We start from the raw sequence: 21,189 nt of genomic DNA on the forward strand, positions 1-21,189 counted from the left end.
AGAGTGTAAATACGCAGTGGGGTAGGGAATACGATCAAGACTGCTTTTATCACTGTGCTCTACATCTTCCAGCAATAGCGCTGTACAAAACCAAATCAGGGATGCAGTACTGAACAATAGAAAGGTTAAACGTTTTTGCCTCCAGTATTTAAATGAGCTTGTAATGAAATAAAGCAAACTGTTGCAAGCCCTGCTTGGATACAAGAGGCAGTTTCATGATCTGGGGAGAACTTGTCACTGCTTTATATCATTTGAGTTGTTTTTAATCCTGCAAAGCACTTGTATGAAGACAAGCCTTTTTCTCACTTTAATTGTCAGGTCTCATTCATGTACTCAACATTCAGCTCCTTCTCAGGAGTTTTGCAGGAAAAGGACCTTGTTAGCTGTACTGAAACATCTGCTATTGGACGTTGCTGTAGGTTCTTCCTTTGCCTGTGTGCAGATATGCTCTCAATTAAAATGAGATTGCTGCATCAAAACACATAGTGGATGGGCACAATTAGTCGGGGTTTTTTCCAGAGCAGCTTGGCTATTCATCAGGCAACCTTGTGCATGGGATTGACCTTTAAACAGAGGTATAACCTTGCTGCCCTTAGGTTTCTAGAGGAGCAAAAGGATGTCAGCTCTTCTGTGCAGAACGTACAGTCTTGATTTTATTCTAAGAAAGAAAGAAGAAACGTGATCAGGTTCCTCAAATTTGTATTTCTAAGCTACATAGTAGTATTGTTACAATTATTCATATAAGGTGTTCACAAAAAATGACCTCAATGCATTTGTATATTGCTTTAGCTACAGGCTTCTATTCATGACAAACCATTTTAAAAACATAATTGGATATCTTATGAAAGTTTAATAAGACTCCTTATTGACATAGTAGGAAATCTTTCAGAAGATTTTCTTTTAGATCAAAACTCTTTGGGCTTCTTGCTGAGAAGTGTAAGTGACCCCTACGGTCCTAGCTGATCTCCACTAGTTGTGGATGCAATTGCAGAGAAAAATGGAAAAATCCAGTGATGGAGAGAAGGAGGCACTAAGTGAGTGCTTAGGCATTAATCTTTTCGTTTTTATTCTGTTTATTCTGGTCAGAGCTTTAGACTTGGGCTGGGCCAGGACTGCATGCCAGAGCAAGAAAGTGCCAGCAACCATCAGAATTATTTGCTCTTAAATAATGGCTCTATTGTGAAGCCTGCTGGATTCAGGAAGAGTGCTGAACTGCCTTTGGGGCTTCCACAAGGTGCTTTCTCTTGGGCCACAATGCCTGGGTAATGTGATGAGCTTGAGGACAGGTCCCATAAAATACAGCAGGCCAGGTCAGGCACCTACATGCTACCCAGGAGGAGGTGCTGAGGTATATGATGCCTTTATGCCCCTCAGTTTCCTGAGAGGTACTTAGAATTTTGTCCTCTCCTTGTTTCACTAGCACTCAATTCAAGTGGCACAGGTAGTGGGTTCTTGGCTCACTCACCCCACCAAACACCAGCAGAAGTCCTTTAACTCTTTGCAAAACTGAAATTTTGCTTTCTGCTTGTAGGTCAGCCATGTGGACCAGGTTAGTGTATATTTTTGTCTGATTTAATACAGAGAGCTGAATCATGGGCAGGAATAAGAAGGGAGAGTACTATGCACCAGATACATAGGAAATGCTAAATTATCTAAGATGCTCATGAGTTTGTTAGAAATAGCTACCAGATACTGGGAGTTTCTGATTCTGTTGAGCTGGAAACATTACAGACATGGTCTTGTTGCAGACTGCTCTTGTTGCAGTATCTGAGCGTTTCCCCCTGCTGAAACCAGACATGCACAGCAACAAAAAGCAACAGGAACTTTTCACACCTCAAAATAGATTTAATTTGGGTTCAGTCAGAGTTTGGGGCAAAGGTTTCTGATCTTTCTCGTTTTAATCAAAGGAGTTGGCTCATGCCCTCAAAACTTTCATTGTCAGAGTAAGATCAGCAGAATTCACTTGCAGGTCCATTAAGCAAACAAAACCACATTCCCTGCTGCCACCTCAGTTCATGCTTTGGCAATTTTTAGAAGCTCTTTTTTAAAAACAACTTTCTCTGGGTTCCAGGACCACTATTACTGCAGTCCCAGTGGTTAGACATGTTTATATAAACACAAAACACAACATAATGAAGTTCATACATTTATCTTTTGCCACCACAATCCTTACTCTGAATCAAAACAAAACAGACATAACACTGCATTTTGATATCCTTTAAATCAGTATTGAAACCCTTCCAGAATGTGAAAGTTGTTCTGGCATCTCACTGAAGGTTAACTTAAGCATTCTGGAAGGATTTCAATAGAAATGAAAAGGACAGTAAAGAGAGTAAAGCTATTTCAGAAGCATTCCTGAAGGATAATGCTGGTATGCTTGAGAGATTCCAACAGTAGGCTAGAGGGCAGCAAAATTATTTCTAAAGTATTCCTGAAGGAGAACTTTAATAATCTAGTAGTATTTAAAATAGTGCTGCTGTGGTGGTAAAACTATATGGCAAATGTCCCTGACAGGTAATTTCATTCTTTGAAATAACAAGTCAAAGCCTCAAATGCATGAAACCTGCTGCTCAGAAACTATGTCTGTAAGAAACAGAGAGGAAAAACACTTGCTCTGGAGGCTGGTAACTGTCACTGTCACTGATCAGGTGACACCACCAGGTTGAAAGGTGACATCCAGTCCTGTGCAGAGGTACTTTCTGAGGAGATGGGTGTGTAGCTTAGGGTCCCCTCCACTGCCTCCCTGTAGGTCAGTGAACTTTCTGCTCGGGTGTCAGGTTCTCATTTTCATTCCACCTAAAAATCTACAAATCTGGAACCTTTGCAGTCTCAAAAGAAAGCAAGTGGGAGATCTCACATAGTGGATTTTTCAGAAGGTCTGGATGCTACCTTTTGACCCAGCTGGCAGTACCATGGGAGCAGGTTTTCTTATAATGTCTCACTTCTTAGTCCAGCCGACTCAGAGAAACGCACAGACATGTGAAAATTAAACTCAGACACAATTTAGCTAACCAAATATGCAACCCAACATTAAATTTGTTTGGGTTGGAACAAATTTTAGGTAGCAATTCTAGTTCCTTCTATGTTGCACCCTTAGTGATTGCTGGATTAAGGTAGAGTATATGTTAGAGGTAACCATGAGCCAGTCAATGAGGAGCAATTAACTTGTGCCCCCATCCTTCCCCTTTGTTCTCTGTTGAGAGAAATAAAGGCATAAGGCATTTCAAGCTCTGTCTGTACAAGGAGTGGTCTCATCCACAAGCAGGGCATAACTTGCAATAGGGAGATTGTTTTTGATTCTTTTCTAAAAACAATGACAAATTTCAGTCATACTTGGAAAAGATATGCATTTTGCTATCTTCACCTCATTTATGTGCTTGGGCCACCATGGTTCCAATGGTATTGCCACAGCCTTTAGCACATGCTGCTGTTTACCAGAGATGACCAACTTCATCTAATCTGTTCCCTTTTTGAGAGTATATTAAATTCTTTCATTTGAAACAGAGCCTTCCAGAAACAGAGATGACAGCACACTGAACATAAATTTTTGCTTTAAGCTCATCCATGTAGGCATATGTAGAAAACAGATATTAATAGAAGCTTCTTGAAATACAATCCTATGAATTTACTGAGAGCTAACTTGTGATTTCGCAAATGGATGTTTAGTAAAGATCTGTGTGCTTTTGCAGCTGCATATGTTGTTGTGGAAAGTGTGTTCAGAGTCTGGAGCAGAAGGTGCTGATAAAGATAGAAAGCATCCCAAGGGAAACCTCAGACATGCCCTCCATGAATGTTTAAATGGGATATAGTCAAAACTGTCTTTCACCAAGCTTCTGAGAAAATCTGTAGAGACCACAGGTTGTTCACAGGAACTATATGATGAATCATTCTGATGGATTAATATTCTCAAAGAAAAATCAAAATCTCTTTGAGAACTGGAGGGTGGGGGTAGGAAATGGAGTCATCTAACTCCTTTGTTTAACGTTAAATACTCTCCTGGATCTGGCAGTAACAGCTATCAAATATGGAGTCGCTGCCAGTGTAAAATGTGTGCGTTGGCTAATATTCCCCAGAAATGCTCTCTCACCCTAAAGACCATGTCTTGAAACTTCCAGGTTCCCACTTATGCTTTACTTCTCTATTACATGATCTGAACTGTGCTGTATTCTTCAAAGGTGTAGTGGTTTACCATCACTACTGCTGGCCATTGGAGTCCTTTCCTTTTCCTTTTTCTTGTAAGGATTATTGCTGTTCACTGGCGTTTCTTCCAGTGGCTTTTCACACTTACAAAATAGCTGCTCCCAGGTTCTGATAAAGTCATCATTTGCATAGCCTGACAAGGAAAGATTAGTTTTATCAGCGTTTTCTGTAAGGGGATGTCCTTCAAGGACAGCCCCCATAAAGCAGAGGTGAATGCAGCAAACGGAGCGGCATTAATCATCTTCACCATCAGAAATAAGGAAGAATAAATAAATAAACAGCTTAGCATCATGATCAGGTATCAGGAGGTTACTTCAGGTCGCATAGACATTAAATGCAATCCCAAGGATGTCAGGACCAATGCTACAGATATTTCCATTACGGTGGCTTTGTGAGTGGTGGGGAGAGCTTGGCTGGAGGTGATAGAGTAATGTTATCAATAATAACAGGGTGTATATTGTGGCAGCACAGCAAGTTGGTCCTGGGTGTGAACCTTGCTCTAACTACAAGTGTTAGGGCTTCCACATTTCAGTTTGGAGCTAGTGATGGAGAATGCTGATGCAGGGACATCCTTGGGTTGTCTCTCTCATCCTCTGGGTAGTTCACATAGAGTAGAAGTAGTTCTACTATTTTATTATTCTATTAATATATTATTAATAGAATAATAGAAGGAATATTTATTCCTTCTATTATTCTATTAATAATAGAAGGCATATCATCAGGGCGACTTGATGAGCACTATTACAAGTTAACTAATTACTCAAAAACAAGATGGTGCTTCCCACTAAGGAGGATGAGATGCTGGGACACGGGGCTGAGGAAGACAGGGAAGATGTCATGATTAGCTGATGATGCCTGGAGTCAACAAACTGGCACCCTAAAAAACAACCAGATTATCAGAGCCAAACTCCCCACAAAATTGTACAACTTGTAGAGCTGAGCCTTCTGCTCTAGGTTAGCAGGGGTGATGTTGTTTTGTGGGTCTGGAAAACACAGACTCTGGCAAAGATCCTTCCAGGCACTGAGATTTAGCAATTTCAGTACTTGGAATTTGTAGCTGTTGCTTCCCCAAAAAAAAAAAAAAAAGAAATTGACAAAAATTTTTCAGAAACCTGTTCAAGTGTGTAAATTTGCACGTTGAGTAGCTTCAATTTAATAGTACTGAAAATGTGAGCACACATTTTGCCAGAGTAGAAGTATCCTGCATTTTTTATCATGACAATTATAATTTTTTTCGTATTTGGAAGAGTGACTATCTTTCAAGTGAAACTGTCCTTTTCTAATTATTGATAAAAGGCTTTTTAATTATATTAGACAAAATCCTTATCAAGATATTCAGTTCAGTGAAATTCTAAAGTGGGAAGTCAGCCTTTAATTTTAAAATGATGAAAAACAACAAAATTATCTGAAATTCAAAATGAAAGTAAATTTCTGTCCTTACATAGGAACACTACTTCAAATGAACAAAGTTATCAATGAAATCCTTCACAATTTTGTCTTTATTCTGATATGTACTGAGAAAATAATTTAACTGCTTCTTCAAGGACATTTTATATATTTAGCACTATAAAAGCATCCTGAAGTCTTTCTGGTACAGCTTGCTACTGGCATCTCTTTGTTCTTTTCATCTTGTTTAAATAGGCAGAATTTTAAAAAGCAATTTAACTTTATAAAAAGCTAATTTGATTTATTTGTGTTATTTTTATTTATTAACCAATTTTCTTCTGGGTTGATTTTCTTAAGTGCTAAGCTTCATAATGGAAATGCTGACACAACTTTAAGGGCAAATGCTATTCTAATAATTCAGCTGAATAAATACCAGCCAGCATTTAGTTATTTTCCCAGGAACTGAATAAACAGCCACTTCCTTCATAGTGTCTCTTTGTAAAGCAAAAGTTCTACAGCCTGCTAATAGTCGCTGTGAAATTTTCTATTAAAAAACCTCCAACCTTTCTTTTGTTTATTCTGCTAGACCTTTGTGGTTCCATATTAGTCATGTTAAACCCCGCCCCCCACACGCACACACAAAATGAGTAAAAAAGAAAAAAACAACCAACCCACTGAGTTGGCATTGAGCCACAATTTTGGCCTATTTCAAAAAGCACTGGTTTTGAATTCTGTCACTTATGGATGAGAAAAAGAGAGTGAGCTCAGCTGAAAAATTCAGGTGCTGATCCATGTCTCAGATGTTCAGAATTATTCTTGAATAAGTTAATAGTGCACCCTGTGGTTTAATGAGTTAAAATTCTTCACAGCAAACGATAACCTGCTCCTAACATGATGTCTGTATGATTTCATCTGATATAACAACCTACTGCAATGCTGCAGGTGTCACATAATGTCACAACAGGGCTGTGTTTGTAGGAGTGGTTTCACTCTGCAAGTCCCTATTGTGCTAGAGAAGAGTAAAAGTTAATTTTGCACTGAAAAAGTATGAAGAGCTTGGGTTTTGGGATTTTTTTTTCTGCAAGATAGGAGTAGCTTTTCCTGAAAATTCTGCAAGTGAAAGGGCAGTTTCTCATGGAAAGTTTTAACTCTGAGTTGTTTAGAAGAGCTAATAAACCCTGGACGTACCCTTACCTAGAGATTACTGACAGGTGCTTTTAACCTCAGTTCTGCCTAGAAAGAGAGAGAATGATTGAGAAAAAGAGATATTCTTAAAAATCTTCACCGATGCAAAGCTTGAACCTCAAACAATGGGATTGGCCCAAGCTCTGTTAACTCCAGTGCAGCAGCCAAGCCGCCTGCCAGTGCCTCTGGATTACCCTGTCAGCAGCTGAGAGAGGCAGGCTCTGTGTAGAGCCAAACCTGCCCCAAACCCGTGGTATAAAGCAGGCACAAGGCTGGGTCCCTTGGCAATGGGAATATGCGTCAGGCTCTGCTGTGTGCCCCTGCTCGCAGAAGTTGAATTATTCAGATCACGCAGCTCCTGTTTTGCATGTCAGGCCTTCCCTGTTTCCATTTCACTAATAGCTACCCCACTGGGTGGATGGTGTGACAGCTCCTGAGTTTATACAGCCTTAAACTGTACTAATTACTGGCTTTTAAGTAACTAAGAGTTTTTATGGCATCTTCATTAGGGTAATAGTAAGTGGGTGGATACAGGCATCAATCAAATGAAATGGTAGATTAATTGCATGTGGTATTTCAGTTAATTTGTCCTGTTAATTTCCTGATGATGTTTGCAGCTGTTGAAGAAGACAGCCTCCTTTGTGGGAATGAAACCAGCTAGCTGTCTGATCCCTTCCCATTGCGGGTGCTTGCAGCTAAACCAGCAGTTTCAGCTTGTTTCCACAGAATTTTGATCTCATTAGGTCAGCTCTGAGTTACAATAAGGGAAAATAATGCCAAACAGTCAAGTCTTGGTTTAATGTGCTTCCAGTAGCTTTTTAAAGAGGTTTTAATGACCAGTTTGGAAACTTGAAATAATAGAAGAAAAAATATAAACAGTTCAAAATGGGGCAAAAGATGTGCCACTCTGGCCCTGACCACCCTGACCAGTATTTACTTTACTGCTTTCCTCTCTTGATGACAACTCTATGAAGTTAGAAAGGGGCAGCCCTTGGGAAAGGCTGGGGTGGGCTGGTCAAGGCTCTGACAGCTTCCTGCAAAAAGAGTTTGTGAAAGCCCTGTAGCAAGAGGAGAAGAAGAGAAATGATCTCTGGGAATGGACACAAACTTAAGATAAAAATAGTGAACTGTAAGAATTTATTTATTCAGCTGAGCAATGGTAACATTAGTTGAAGGCTGGGTTCTGTGGAGCAGCCCATGTCACATAAGGAGCATTGCCCAGATGACAGAGCGAAGGCATTAGGAAACACTGACTTGGCTTGGAGGTTTTGTTTGATTTGAAGTGTATATTTTATTGCCATGGATATTCATGCAAGCACTTTCCTAAAATGAGTGGAAAAAGTTTGAACTTCAGAAGTTGCTGAAGCCAGCAGGATTGTTACTGTGTAAAAGCAGTAACAAAAAGCACCACATCCAGATTATGACATTCTGTACTGCAAAACCTGTGAGTTTATTGTGCAGTTCAGCAATACCAGTGTCTCTGTGTCTCTGCCCTCCTGGGAACCCTCCAGGATGCAGATTGCAGGACCAGGAGTGTATGTAAGTCTACTTGCCTGTGGTTACCCGGACTAAAATTCCCAGCTCCAACGTCTCTAACAACCAACCTTCAGACACCTCAGACTAATGGGGTGAAGAGTAAGGAGTAAATCCGACTAGCAAAAAGAGATTTTAATTTTTTTTAATTGTACATATGTTACTGAAGTTTACTGTCATGCTCATGTCAATGTTGGCCATGGTTTGTACTTCCAACGAACCTGGTTGTGTATGCAAGGTAAGTAAATAGAGCACAAAGCTAATTAATTGTTATCATTCTCAGCTTTCCTATGACATAGAGATCATAGAAGGCTTGTTGATAATGCTGAGAGAACACTAAGAGTGTCTTACCATGCTTTATTACAATGTCAGTAATTTTATAAACTCCATTTTTATGGACTGTGTTTTAAAGCTATATTTCTCCCAGGAATGTGTCATTTTGATTACGCTCAACAAGAAATCTTATCATGACACCAGACAAGCCTTTTCTGATTAAAATAGAAAATTTGGGTTTGAAAACTTTAAACAGATTGGGCTCTGGGTTTTTTTTTTTTTGTCTTCCTTTTTAACAGTGCATGAAGGGAATGGGGAAAGGCTTCTCCATGCACCCATATAATTTAACCCATAACAGATACCATTTTTATAACTGTTTCAACTTTCAAAACCTGACAACAGAAAAACTGAAATTTATTTTCTTTTTTTTTCTTTGTCCACACTAACTCGATAAATGTTAAGCTAGTTTTGGCAAAACCAAGGAATTCAAGTGAGAGGAGGAAAAAAGAGAAATAGAAATTGGGGGTGCAGGGCAGGAAGAGACCCAGGACTGCCTTTATTCTTTCAAGTAAACAAAAGTAAATGCCCAGGAATAATATACAGATATTAGGGGGAAAAAAGAAAAGGTGAAGATGCCCTGGGCAAATGTGGCATTTAAAAATTGTTGAGACATTGGATATTTACTTTCTAGAAGGATATGTTACAGGCTCATAGTGTAAATGTTCATCCTTGGCTGTCTAGGGTATTAATATTTCTTGAAGATACCAAGGGATATTTGCTGGAAAGTGAAAATGCAAGAAATTCCTGTGACTTTATGGGTAGGATTGTTTTACGCTTGGTCCAAGTGGATGAGGCACCCCATCAAATTCATTAAGTGAAAACCCTTCAGTCTGAGGCTTCAGAAGCAGTGTCCAGTTACTGTATCCAATTCTGGAAAGACAACATCCAGTTCTAAAAGGACTGGGAGCCAAATGACCTAAATGCTGTCATTGACTTGGAGCAGGGCTGTGAGCCCGGCTTCCCATGCCTTGGAGACTCCAAGTGCTCCAGTACAGCATGGCATCTCCTTGGGGTACCCAGCAGGTTTCAAAACATAGGCAGGAGACGTCTTTATGCTCTGCAAACAAAATGGGGAAATTTAGGCAGGCCAAAGGCAATTTTCCAAACCATTTTTGACGTGAAAAACTCCTGTCCTCATTTTTTATTTAAACACAATCACTTTAAGGCAGTAGTGAGAAAACCCGGGGTTTGAGCATGATTCCATTCCAGTTTTCTATTGCCATCGTCTCCATGCTTTGCTTACAGCTTTGATATTATAATGGTGTTATTTCTTGTAACATGGGGCTATTATGGGACCCATTACTCATAGGCCTTACCCTTGGAAAATGTAAAAGTCAACATCAGCCATCACTAATAATGAATTTCACCTGCTGTTATTGTAAGTATGTGAACATAGTGAGAATCTGCTCTGTGCCTCCTCTTGTTGTCCTTTGGAAATATCCTTTTGCACGGTCTCTTCCTCTGCTTAGCAAAGCCTCCATTGAACATAATTATTTCACATCTTCAAATATTTCTCTACTTACAAAATTAAGCAAATAGTCTAGTGGTTTGATATAAGAGGTTTTTTCCTCAGGAAGAAATAAAATTCTGGTATGAACCTGAGGGGAAATACCCTTTCTACATTTCATCTTGGCCCACCCCACTGTTCCTTCTCACTAATTTAAAAAAATTCCTTGTGTTTCAAAGTGCAGGTTCTTAAATGGAGCACATTCTTTCCAGAGATTTTTTTTATTTTTAACAGATTAGCAGGAAAGTAGTCTCAATATGGGTGGTTTTTGTGATGTGCAGCTTGTCAGAAAAACAGAAAAACTCACTTGTTAAAATTTGTTTAGAAAAACTCAGCTCTTCCCTCATCACCAAGGTTGTCTGACTCAACTGCAGATGATTCCATTTCTTCTTCCCCACCTGCATATCAGCTTATTAAATCAATTTCAGCATTACACTAAATGATTGGGTAACTCAGCAGTGAGAGCCCTTGTGCTTCTTTATGGGTTGCTCATTGACTTTCAAAGAGATTTAAGGGAAAAACAAAAGAATACTGTGATATACTTTTGAGGCTATCCAGAAGTAGAGTCTGAAAGGACCAAAAAACAAATCCCAGCTTTGTCCAGCCCTCTTAGCAGAAGTTCTCAAAATGTGGATGAGCATCACCTGCAGGTTTTGTCTGCAGGTTTGTAAGCCTAGGAGTGATAAAGCAGGTAGGATTCACTCATGTCAAGGAGAGAGGCAGAAGTCTAGATCTGGCCACCATTAACATGGTCGTGGGCAGAAAAAATCCAGGGATCTTGGTGTTCTGTCACCCATGCTCACCTTATATTTTCTTTTAGCTACTGCAATAATCACCGTGGCCAAATATTTTCACCATGCTATTAGTGTGATTAAGTATCACAAGAAGTCATCAGCCGGTCTGTTTTCTCCCTAAATTCAATGAATATGAAAATATTATTCAGCTCCTTCATGCTGCATCACAGCAAGAGGAAAATACATCTTTCAATCACACGTCCCTTTGTTACAGGTCGTTTAACTTTGGTTTCCTATGTATAGGCATATATTTTTAAATCTTCTAGATTGAAATAGTTGTGGGTAGATTGATTGTGAACTGATTTATGATCTGTATTGCACCAGAGAAGTAATTTTATGCATATAGCTTCTCTTACAATTACCTCCACAATGATTTCAAAGGATTTCACTGCTTGTGGGAGGCCGTCAATAAGTGGCACTTGCATATTCATCCATTTCAATCTGAGATTTTTAAAGACCTAAGGGAATAGAACAGAGCCTCTGGAAATTAATATTTTCAGCAAGTTTCCTTTTTCAATTTTTTTAGGGATAACCATGCTTCAGTGAAAGCTTTTTTAAAATGAAAGTATTCCTAAATTCACAAATGCTGAAAGCAAGAGATTTCCACCAAAATGTAGCAATTCTTTTCAGTATCCTTTGTAATTCAGTTGAATGTAAATCTTGCATCTGGGCTTTTGTAGGTATTTCTTTTCTATTAAATATGCACTATTCCCAAGTGAATGAAACTACTCAGAAATGAGTTTGTCCTTTGACTACAAGATCAGCTTTCCCAATTTCTTGGATTATTTAACAGAGCTGTGCTTTTAAAATTGCCAGCTTAAAGCTCTCACTCCTGCAGCAAAAGAGTACCTGAGAGATGGTTTCCCACCATCTTTGTTTCTCTCCTTTGCCCTCAAAGGCCTGAATTCTGCTCTTGTTCCTGGGCCAGATGTTAACACCCAGTGCCTGATGCTAGACTGGCACACTGGTATCACCAAGCTGGTACCACCAGGGAAACAAGTGGATTTCCAGAAATTGTTGTAGGACACAAGTGTCAGGGGGACCATCGTGCAAGGGATGTCTGTACTATGTGGTCACGTCAAGTTCCTCAAAGAGTTTGGCGCATCACCACGTGGAGGTGCTTGCTCAGGTATTATTAGCACTGCAATTTTCTCATTGCTTTTTGACAATTATCTCATTTGTTTTAACATGAAAAGAACATTGTCTTGGAGAAGTCATGATACCCATTCCCCTACACCAACAACAATACCCCAGCCCTTGGGGTAAGTCACTTGATGTGGAGAAAGACAGGGGTAGGGGGACACACTTTTGCTCAAATATAGGCTGCACACCACTACAGTTTTGCGGTCTCAACCTATCTGTAAACACCAGAACAAGCTCTAAAAAATACACTTCCAAAATTCCTTTTTAATTTGTAATAAATCCATTTTGGAATTTACGAAGGCCCGTGCCAGATGGCCTGGAGCATGTTCTCATTCATATTTCAAAACAGAAAAACCTTTCTCAGAATCTGCAAGCTATGACTTTTTCATGGAGATGATTTCTGTTGAGCAAGGAAAACTCAGGTTAATTAGGCCAAATAAGCTGATGCAGTCAGAGGCAGAGATGCAGAGGTTGCAAGACTGAAATCCATCAAGGCACAGTGTCGACAGATGCCCTCTTAACTTGTTTGTTATTTGCTAGGGGGGTTGCCACTTATTTCTAGAGGAATAAATTGTGCTTTTTTGTTACAATAAATGCAGTGATGTAAAAGGTCTTCATTCAGTAGTTACAAGGTGCAGCCCAGCACAACTGCACACTATGAACACTACAAGGAACCTGCACTAAGGTGATGGGGATACTGGAGGCTTCCATTCCAGTAGTGCAGACCTCTGTAAAAATGTCCTTTACTCTGGAAATGAGCTTTGGTTTGGAGGGAACTAAAAGGAAGAACAAAGAATCCCCTAGGTCTCTTTCCAGCTATCCATGTGTTTATAATTTTGTGATCTGAAATCTGAGTCAGGGAGAGCTGGACACTCAACTGGGAAGAAACACGTCAGGGGGTGAAACAGAGCAACATGACGTACCAGAAGGTGGGGCCTGAAGTTGAGACATTGACCATCTGAGAGAAAGAAGCGGTTAGCACTGGTAGCCAGCACTCTTATGGGCATGTCCAAACTGTGGGTTTAGCTGTGTCCCCCACAGGGGCAGGAGATCTCTCTGATGATGACCAAACCCCTGGAGCAGCAGTGGGTGTCATGGCACAGTCCAGCTGGGACCCCCATGGGCAGAGTCTGCAAGGACATTTCTCTTGAGCTTAGAATCGATGGTCATCTCTTCCAAGGTAATTAGGCAGGTCGAGAATCAATTTCCAAAATGTTTTTCCAGTACTGGGTGTGTAACATATTCGCTCCTTTCCCAAAGGATTAAAATCTCTTTTTTCTTAGCTTTCATCCTGACTTTCTTTCTGAACTTCTACTCCATTCAGATAGACACTCCCCTTATGAAATCCCTGAAATATGCAAATAAAATATGAGGCAAGATTTTCAGCAACCTCTACAGAACATCTCTGAACTGTAAATAGCATTTTGCCTGCGATTTTTGTAATTTTTTTGATATGGTCACCTGCATGATTCACAGCTATCATCAGGGGCTAAATTCAGGAAATTTTTGTAAACATCATCTGTTCCAAGCCTTGACAAAAGCATTTTAATGAGGGTTTGGCTGTAGTTGGAGCAAGAGTGGATGTCTGCCTCCCACAGCCCTCTGGGCTGTCACTGCCACCCTTGGACGCTCAGGGTATGCCAGCTCCATTGGCAAATTCCATCACAGACGAGGTGTATGTCAGGCACAGATATTCCCCATTTCTGATTGAGATATCAATCTGCCTTCAGAGAGCGTGACCTGGATTTATCCCTACACAGTATTCAGGTCTCTGGGCCAGAAAAAAAAAAATAAATGTAATCAGAGAAGGATCCCAACCAGTTTCACAAAATAAACACCATCTAGCTTAGGTTTAGCACGGGGTGGGTAGCTCTCTGTGAAAGGCATCTCCTACTGTAGTGCTCTTGATCTACATTCAGGGCAGTAGTTCCCTGTCTGCCTTCGTTTGAAGCTGAGGCATATCCAAAATCCAGTACTGCCTCTTTAAAATGAGTCCAAAATTATGTCTTGTGTTTTGGCTCTGTGGTTGTTCCTTGTTCCTCTCTGCAGAAGAGCACAAGGAGCAGGAGGGGGCTGAATTAAAAAGGATGGGACTCGGGAAAGACTCTGGCCACAGGCTGTTTCATGCCTTTGGACAAGTCAGCAACTTCTTTGTGCCCGTTTAGGTAAGTGTGGAGATGTCTCAATGTTTCCACACATCTGGATCTCCTATCCATGATGCCCAGCATTCGCTGTTAGGAAGAGAAGTGCCTGGGTGTTCTGCCAGAATAGAATACTGCTGAAACTGGAAGCACTGCTGTTCACAAAGCTAAGATGTAGGATTGTACAAAATATGGATAACTTCCCTGTCTTGTCCAGTCTTTTATAACAGTGACTTAACTTCATTAGAAAGTATCTAACAGAACTGCTTTTGTCTTCTGACAAAAAAGCCTTTTACCATCTTACACTTAGTGTTTTGGAGGGGTTGTGGCCAGGACATAGGAAATACTAGGGTTTATATTCAGTTTGGCCACAGGCTTGCCAAGTGAGGAGGTGGCTTCATCATGCTGCACCACTTTCTTGTATTTCTTTTTCTCCCTTTGTGTTTGATTAGGTGTTGGCTCCTTGACACAGTGACAGATGCCAGAGCCCCTGGCACACTTGAATTTCCAACCTGGGTGGATGGGTGGCCAGGGGATACATTTTCTGCTGCTGAAAACAGTAGAAGTAACAAGTGAAGGATATTCCTCCAGTCCAGGCTCACTGCCAGACCTTCCTCCCATTGCCAGTAGTGCACTGACAAGGGAACACTCATGTACGTGTCCTCTGTCTCCATGTTTAATGTTTGCTTGGTGCTGATGAGGTCTCTTGGAGAAGTGCTCACACTGTGTTCCTGTGATGGGGCAGAAAGGCTAGTGTACAAGAGGAACTGATCTTTGTTTTTCTTTGGCAATTTTGTGGTGAGAGCTGGGGTTGGCATGCAGGCTGAGATGTCGCAGGGTAGGAGAAGTTTAAATATAATTACAACTCGCTACTCTTTGTAGCCAGCTCTGTGCCTTAAACAAGGGGTGGTGAGAATATTTTTCCCATGGTCTTGGGAGAGCACAGAGGATGCCCATTTACTGAAGGTTTTGTACAGATCTGAGAGGCAGGGAGTTGTGTTTGAGAATTGGAAATAGCCTTCAGGGAGAGAGAAGAAAGCAAGAAATGAACCAAGCTGTCAAATTTGTATGTTAACAAAGCAAATAAGAAATTATTGCCATCCACAGATGTTAGGAAAAGGACCCTCAAACTTCCTAATCAGAAGTCCATCTATTTTCAGTGTTGAGCTATTCAGTCTTCATACACTTTATTTTTGGGAGGAGTAAAAATACTACATAAATATTTTCTCTGTTCTCAGTAGCATCTTCCCCAATTTGTTTCAGACCATTGGTCTCTGTAGTGTGTTCTGCCTTCTTGGCTGAGGTAGCAGAGAAATGCTCAGAGGCTTGAGCCTCTTTTCTACGTACTCTATTATCTGTGTTGACACTTTTTTTTAATTTTACCATTTACAGTCTTTGATGCACTTTATGGAACCTTGAGGACGTTTCCATCACAACCTGACTGCAGAGAACACTACTTTGGGTGTCTGCAGAGCTTGTAGTTTTGTTGGGTTTTTTTAACAGGGCCATGAATGCACAAAATTCAGCAATTAAGCCATTTATTTCTAATTGAAGTTCAAGATGCATTGGAAAGGATGGTAGGAAAGGCACAGTAAAGTAAGGGCTAATAAATTCTGGTACTTTAAAGATAATGTTTGAGTTGTGTGGTAGTTTGGAGTGTAAAATGTTCCAGCTTGTAAGCCTTTTCCCAGGAAGACTGTTATGTTTTAGGAAAACCAGAAAAATTTTTGGGCACAAAAGTTCTTCTTCAGCCTATCCTCAAACACTTTTTGAGCAAAGGTTTTTTTCTGTTGTATTTGTTTCCCACAAGTGCATCTGTTTGTGTTCCTACAAACCTTGCATTACATGTATTCAAGCAAGACAGTGCCATGTCCTAAGCTGCTCTTATAACTTCCCCTGTTATTTACTTAGTGGTTTTACATGCATGTGAGGAAAAGATATTCTCTCCCTGCAGATGATTTTTTGTCAAGAGTGTATTACACTCAACATTTTTTAAGTTCTTGATGTGAAAAATTTGGCTCTTGAAGCACCGAGTTGTAAACACTCACATGTTAGACAGTTAGTTCCACAAGTAAGGGAGGATGTATCACCACAGTTGCATTCATGTTTTTTAAACCACCACAAAACCACATCCAGGTACTAAATAAAGAAGCTGGTTTTCCACTGAGCTGAATTCTTTAAACTCCTGACAACCAACAGCTATTTAGATTAAATCAGAGTAAGCGGTGCTGTTTTTCCTTAGAGCCTTGATTCTGCTTGGAGTCTTGCTTTGGTTATTTCTGTAAGAAAATGCTGCCCCAAGGTTCCATATCTGCCCAGGCTTCTCTGTTTCACACAGGGAAAATTAAGATAAATTATATGGGGTTAAAACTCTTCTTACGTGTGCCTGATAAATCTGAAATAATTTCACAGTACTTTCAGTTCGGCTGAGGTAAATCTGGGAAGCTGCAGGCTGGCTGTTCATGCTGTTGAAGCAAGGTGATAAGTGCTACAGAAAAAGCTTCGGGTTCAATTTGAAAAAAAAACCCTGAAAACAGCAAGCATGTCCTGTGATTTAAAATGCCAATATGTTCTGGGTATCTCTAGGAACAGAGTAAGAGAGAAGCAGTAACTCCAGATGCGAAGCTGCATTAGAAGTGTGGTGAGTGTCTATCTGAAAAGACACACCTGGGCAAGCAAAGACACTAATAAATAAGCACGCTGGGCTTTGAGCCTTGTGAGTGCTTGTGAGAGAACAGTTGGAAAGCCTTAAATGAGGGTGTCTTGTACGCAGCTGACCAAGTGTGCTGCTTACAGTTACCATGTGTCAAGATGTTTCTTGCTCATTAGTTTTACACTGATGGAAAGCAACTTTAAATCACTCTTTAGAGGAATCCACCGTGAGGCACGCCAGCTGTGTGCCAGATGAAGGAGTTGTAAAGTCATGTTGGGCAGGCAGGAATATACCAGAGAGAGAGATTTAAAGTCATGAGAAAGATAATTACTTTGCACTCAGAGATTAGCCATAGGAAAGGAAAGGGAAGAATTACACTCCGCATTTGTTAGAAGGTTTCCTGCCATCTCTCTGTCCTGCTCACACATGCACACACATGCACACAGCTGAATTTACTGTCACAGTGTCAGGTTAGCCAGGACTGCCAGCATGGGAGAAATCCTTATGGGATATATTTGCTTGTTACTGAGGATGTGAAAACATTCCTCCTCTTGTTACTATTTCTAAAAGGCAGATGTGAAGCTGAGGCAGGCAGTGGGCAGCAGGTCACTGGTGGTAGTGAGGAAGGTGATGGCACGGGACCCTGCTCAGGCCAGAAGACAGCATGAATGAGAAACTAAGAATGGACCACGTCATCCCAAACAGGTGCTCAGGGCAAGTTCAGTGCATACACCAAGATCTGCATTTTGCAAATGTACCACTCTACCTGGCCAGCTCTGGCAAGGGGGAGATACTAAGCCATCTTGTTCAGGGGCTTCTTGAAATGTCTTGTGGCTTTTGTCACAGATTTGCTGGCCCTTTCAGACCAGAGCCAGATGCTCTGTTCTTTCACAATTATCTCTTCTTCCTTACTGGTCCTTCCAGCTTCTCTGGGTTCTCCTTATCCCTATTTCATTGCCTTTATCCGTTCTTTCAGACCAAATCACTAGTCTTTTAAGGCACCAATATTGTGCTTACAGTGGGGTTTGGGGCATGTTGGCTGTGTGAGAATTTGTGAACTGGTGAGCTGAAGAGGTTGCTGGCTCTCAGGGCAGAGCCCTGGCATTGCTGAGCATGTCCCCCAGCTTGCACAGCTGGGAATTTTGGAATTACTCAGATGTAGCCCAGGTCAGAGAATCAGCTTGGATGGTTCTCAGCCTTGGGCACTTGGTCACTGTATTACAATAGTACCTTTGGGCACTGTCTCGGGCAAAAGCCTGACATGAATGTCAAAAGAGTAAAAAGAAACAAAATTGCTTTTCATGTGCAAAATATATGTCACTCGTGCTATGTAGCATTTTGTTAAGTCATGCAGGAACCTCAAATAATTTCACTAGATATATTAGGAAAATGTTTCTCCTTAAAATAATGCAAAATATTTTCCTAATGGAAATCCTTTGAACCCCTTCTAAAAGACCACAAGCAGATGCCCTGATGTTGACACCCTGCTTGCAGAAAGGCCGTGAATGAGTTGTAGGGTTTGCACTGCCTGTAATCAGTCTTGGTGTAACGAAACTCCCCTTTTGTCATTAATTTGGGTTTGGTATTTTTAAGTCATTCTACCTAAATGAAAGTACCTTTATAGGGAATTTATTTCTGCCCATTTGTTGGGGCCTTAAAGACTGCAGCTGCAAACATTTGCTGCTGCCTGCGAACGGCTGTTATAGCCCTATGAAGTCTCTATAATATGACCCAATAACCTACTCCTCTTCCTCCCTTTCATCTGGCTTTGTGCATTGATAGACCTTTAGGAAAGTTATAATTTGGATGTGAAACAATTATTCTAAAACAGACAGAGCAGAGTGGACACACAAATTTATCTTCTCTCTCTCTCTTTTGGTGAAGAACATCTATCTTCCATGACCTCTTGATTACTGAAGCCTTCAAAATATATTCTTTGGTCTGTGACACTGGGCTCAGTGCAGGGCTGAGCATTAAATATCACCCTCTGTGATTAATTGGAAGTTAATTAAATCTATCACTGAAACAATGGGAAGGCAATGATCTATGTAATCACTGAAATAGTAAATGAAATGATGTAAGGGCTGTCCATTTTGCTTATTGACATTGATGGAGAGGTGCCCAGGCCCTGCTGCTCAGCTGTGTTTTCTGCCTGACCACACCAGCCTGCTCAGGCAGACACAAACCTCCCAATGTACCAAGGAAGCAGAGCTAATGGTGGGCTACTAGGAACTGCTTTTCCTTCTCCTTTGCCACCTCCAGGTGCTGCTCAAAAGGCAGATTGTTAAAACAGTATAAGCTTGTGAAGAAAATTTCTACACTCAGAGGGTAGTCAAGCATTGGAACAGGCTGCCCAGAGAAGCAATGGACTTACCATTCCTGGAATTGTTCAAAAAGTAGGTGGATGTGGTGCCTGGGGATATGGTTTAGTGGCAAACATGGCAGTGCTGGGTCAGTGATTGGACTTATTGACCTGGAAGGGCTTTTCCAATCTAAATTATTCTGTGATTCTGGAAAATCATCTGCTATCCAAAGAGTTTGTGAGAAAAGTTGGGTAAACTTCTTATCTCCCAAGGAGCAGCTCAAGCCCATCTATGTTGTGCTCTGATCCCCAGTACTCCTCTCTTTTGTGGGTACAATGTTTTAGTATCTCCAGCAATTATTTCCACAGCAAAAAAATGGTGGCAATGCATGCAATGATGAAAAGGCCTTTCTGAAGACCCATGATTCCTTTGGGAATGAAAATGTATCAAAATGTTCTTTCCTTGCCTTCCTAGTTCTTTTTTCTTCCATTTTCTATGTTCTTTTCTTACAGGTAACCAGAGATGAGGTCCAATTTGTTTGATTAAATCAAAGCTAAATCCAGCACTAAGCAATAGTTACTGACTTAGCAGAAGGAAAATGTTATTTATCACGAGAGCTTAAGAGAGCCCTCTCTCAGTGGTCTCCTTGCTAGCACAATAAATTAGTAACCTCACATTATCCTGATAACTAAATGAGGTTCCAAGCACCCATTCTAACCACTATGATCAGAAGGTAATACTTTTAAAATTTTTTTTAATCTTTATGTTTGATCTTTGTCTTTTGTTAACCAATATAGGAATTATTTCTGACATGATCAGATGCAAATGATTTCTGCTTGAGGAAAATTTTAAGTACTTGGTCCTCACCTGAGAAGAATTGTGTTCTCTTTGACTCTGTAGCTGATTAAAGTATGGGAGATCCTGGTCATAAGCTGCAAATCAATTTTACTAATTGTATTTGCTTGCCAGAACATTTCAGTTTGTTTTGGCCCAGGGATCTGAAAACTATCTGGTGGGAAGGTGCCTTTCCTGCTTCAGGTGAGCTCACCCATAAGGCACCTGACCTCTGAAAGGATAGGCTGAAAGCTGAAAACTCTGTGTGTAAGGTGGGCAGTGGTGGACACCCTGAGCTGACATGTCCTGCCAGGCACTGGGACAGGCTGTCTGCCTGCTTCTGTCAGCAAGAGAAACAGCTGGGACTCGAACCCAGCCCAGCCAGTAGACAGTGCTAACTTGCCTTTTATTGTCACAGCAGCACGTTGGTCACCAAGACAAAGCTTCTGGGAAAAACGAACCCAAATTCTTGGGTGGAGAATCTTTCAGATCACATTTAATATTCTGGGTCAGGTTCCTATAATTTATTATTTATTGAGCTCTGTGAGCTTGCTCAGCAACGCACAATACATAAAGACACAGACTCTATCATAATGGATTTGCAATCTGAATTTCACAGTGCAAGATAGATATTGGTGCATATTATACCTGGTGGTTAGGTCACAGTCTGGTCTCAGAACCAAGCAGAGATTTTTTTAAAAGCTTCTTCCATTAGTAGCCCATTAGAGTGGCATAAACTTTTTATATTTGAACAATTAATCCCCCTAAAAATATTCAAATGGATACATTGAGTATTTTAAATACATTTAGTGTATGTGGAAAATGCTGACCTGACATTACTACATATCTATGTCCCACTGGTCACAGAACACTAGCAGCAGGGAGTCCAAAGAAGTCATTTCATGCTTTCTGTAGTGATGCAATCAGTTTAAAACCTTTGCCACACACAACCCCCAGCTCTTGCTTCATTTTGGTGCCAGAGCCAGAACAAGCAGTAGGGTGAGAGGCTGATGCCACTGGCACAGGGCAAGCAGACTTTGTAGGGCTTCCCTTGAGGTCTGTGTTGTGTATGCCTCACCAGCACGTGTTTCCAGAAGAAACCTCTGGTGTCACAGTTATTCACTGCCTTCATGAAACAACCCCAAAAATAACATCCCCCCCAGGCCTTCTAAATCTG

The sequence above is a fragment of the Geospiza fortis genome, unplaced genomic scaffold (assembly GCF_000277835.1).
Source record: "Geospiza fortis unplaced genomic scaffold, GeoFor_1.0 scaffold11, whole genome shotgun sequence".
Classification (NCBI taxonomy): Eukaryota; Metazoa; Chordata; class Aves; order Passeriformes; family Thraupidae; genus Geospiza; species Geospiza fortis.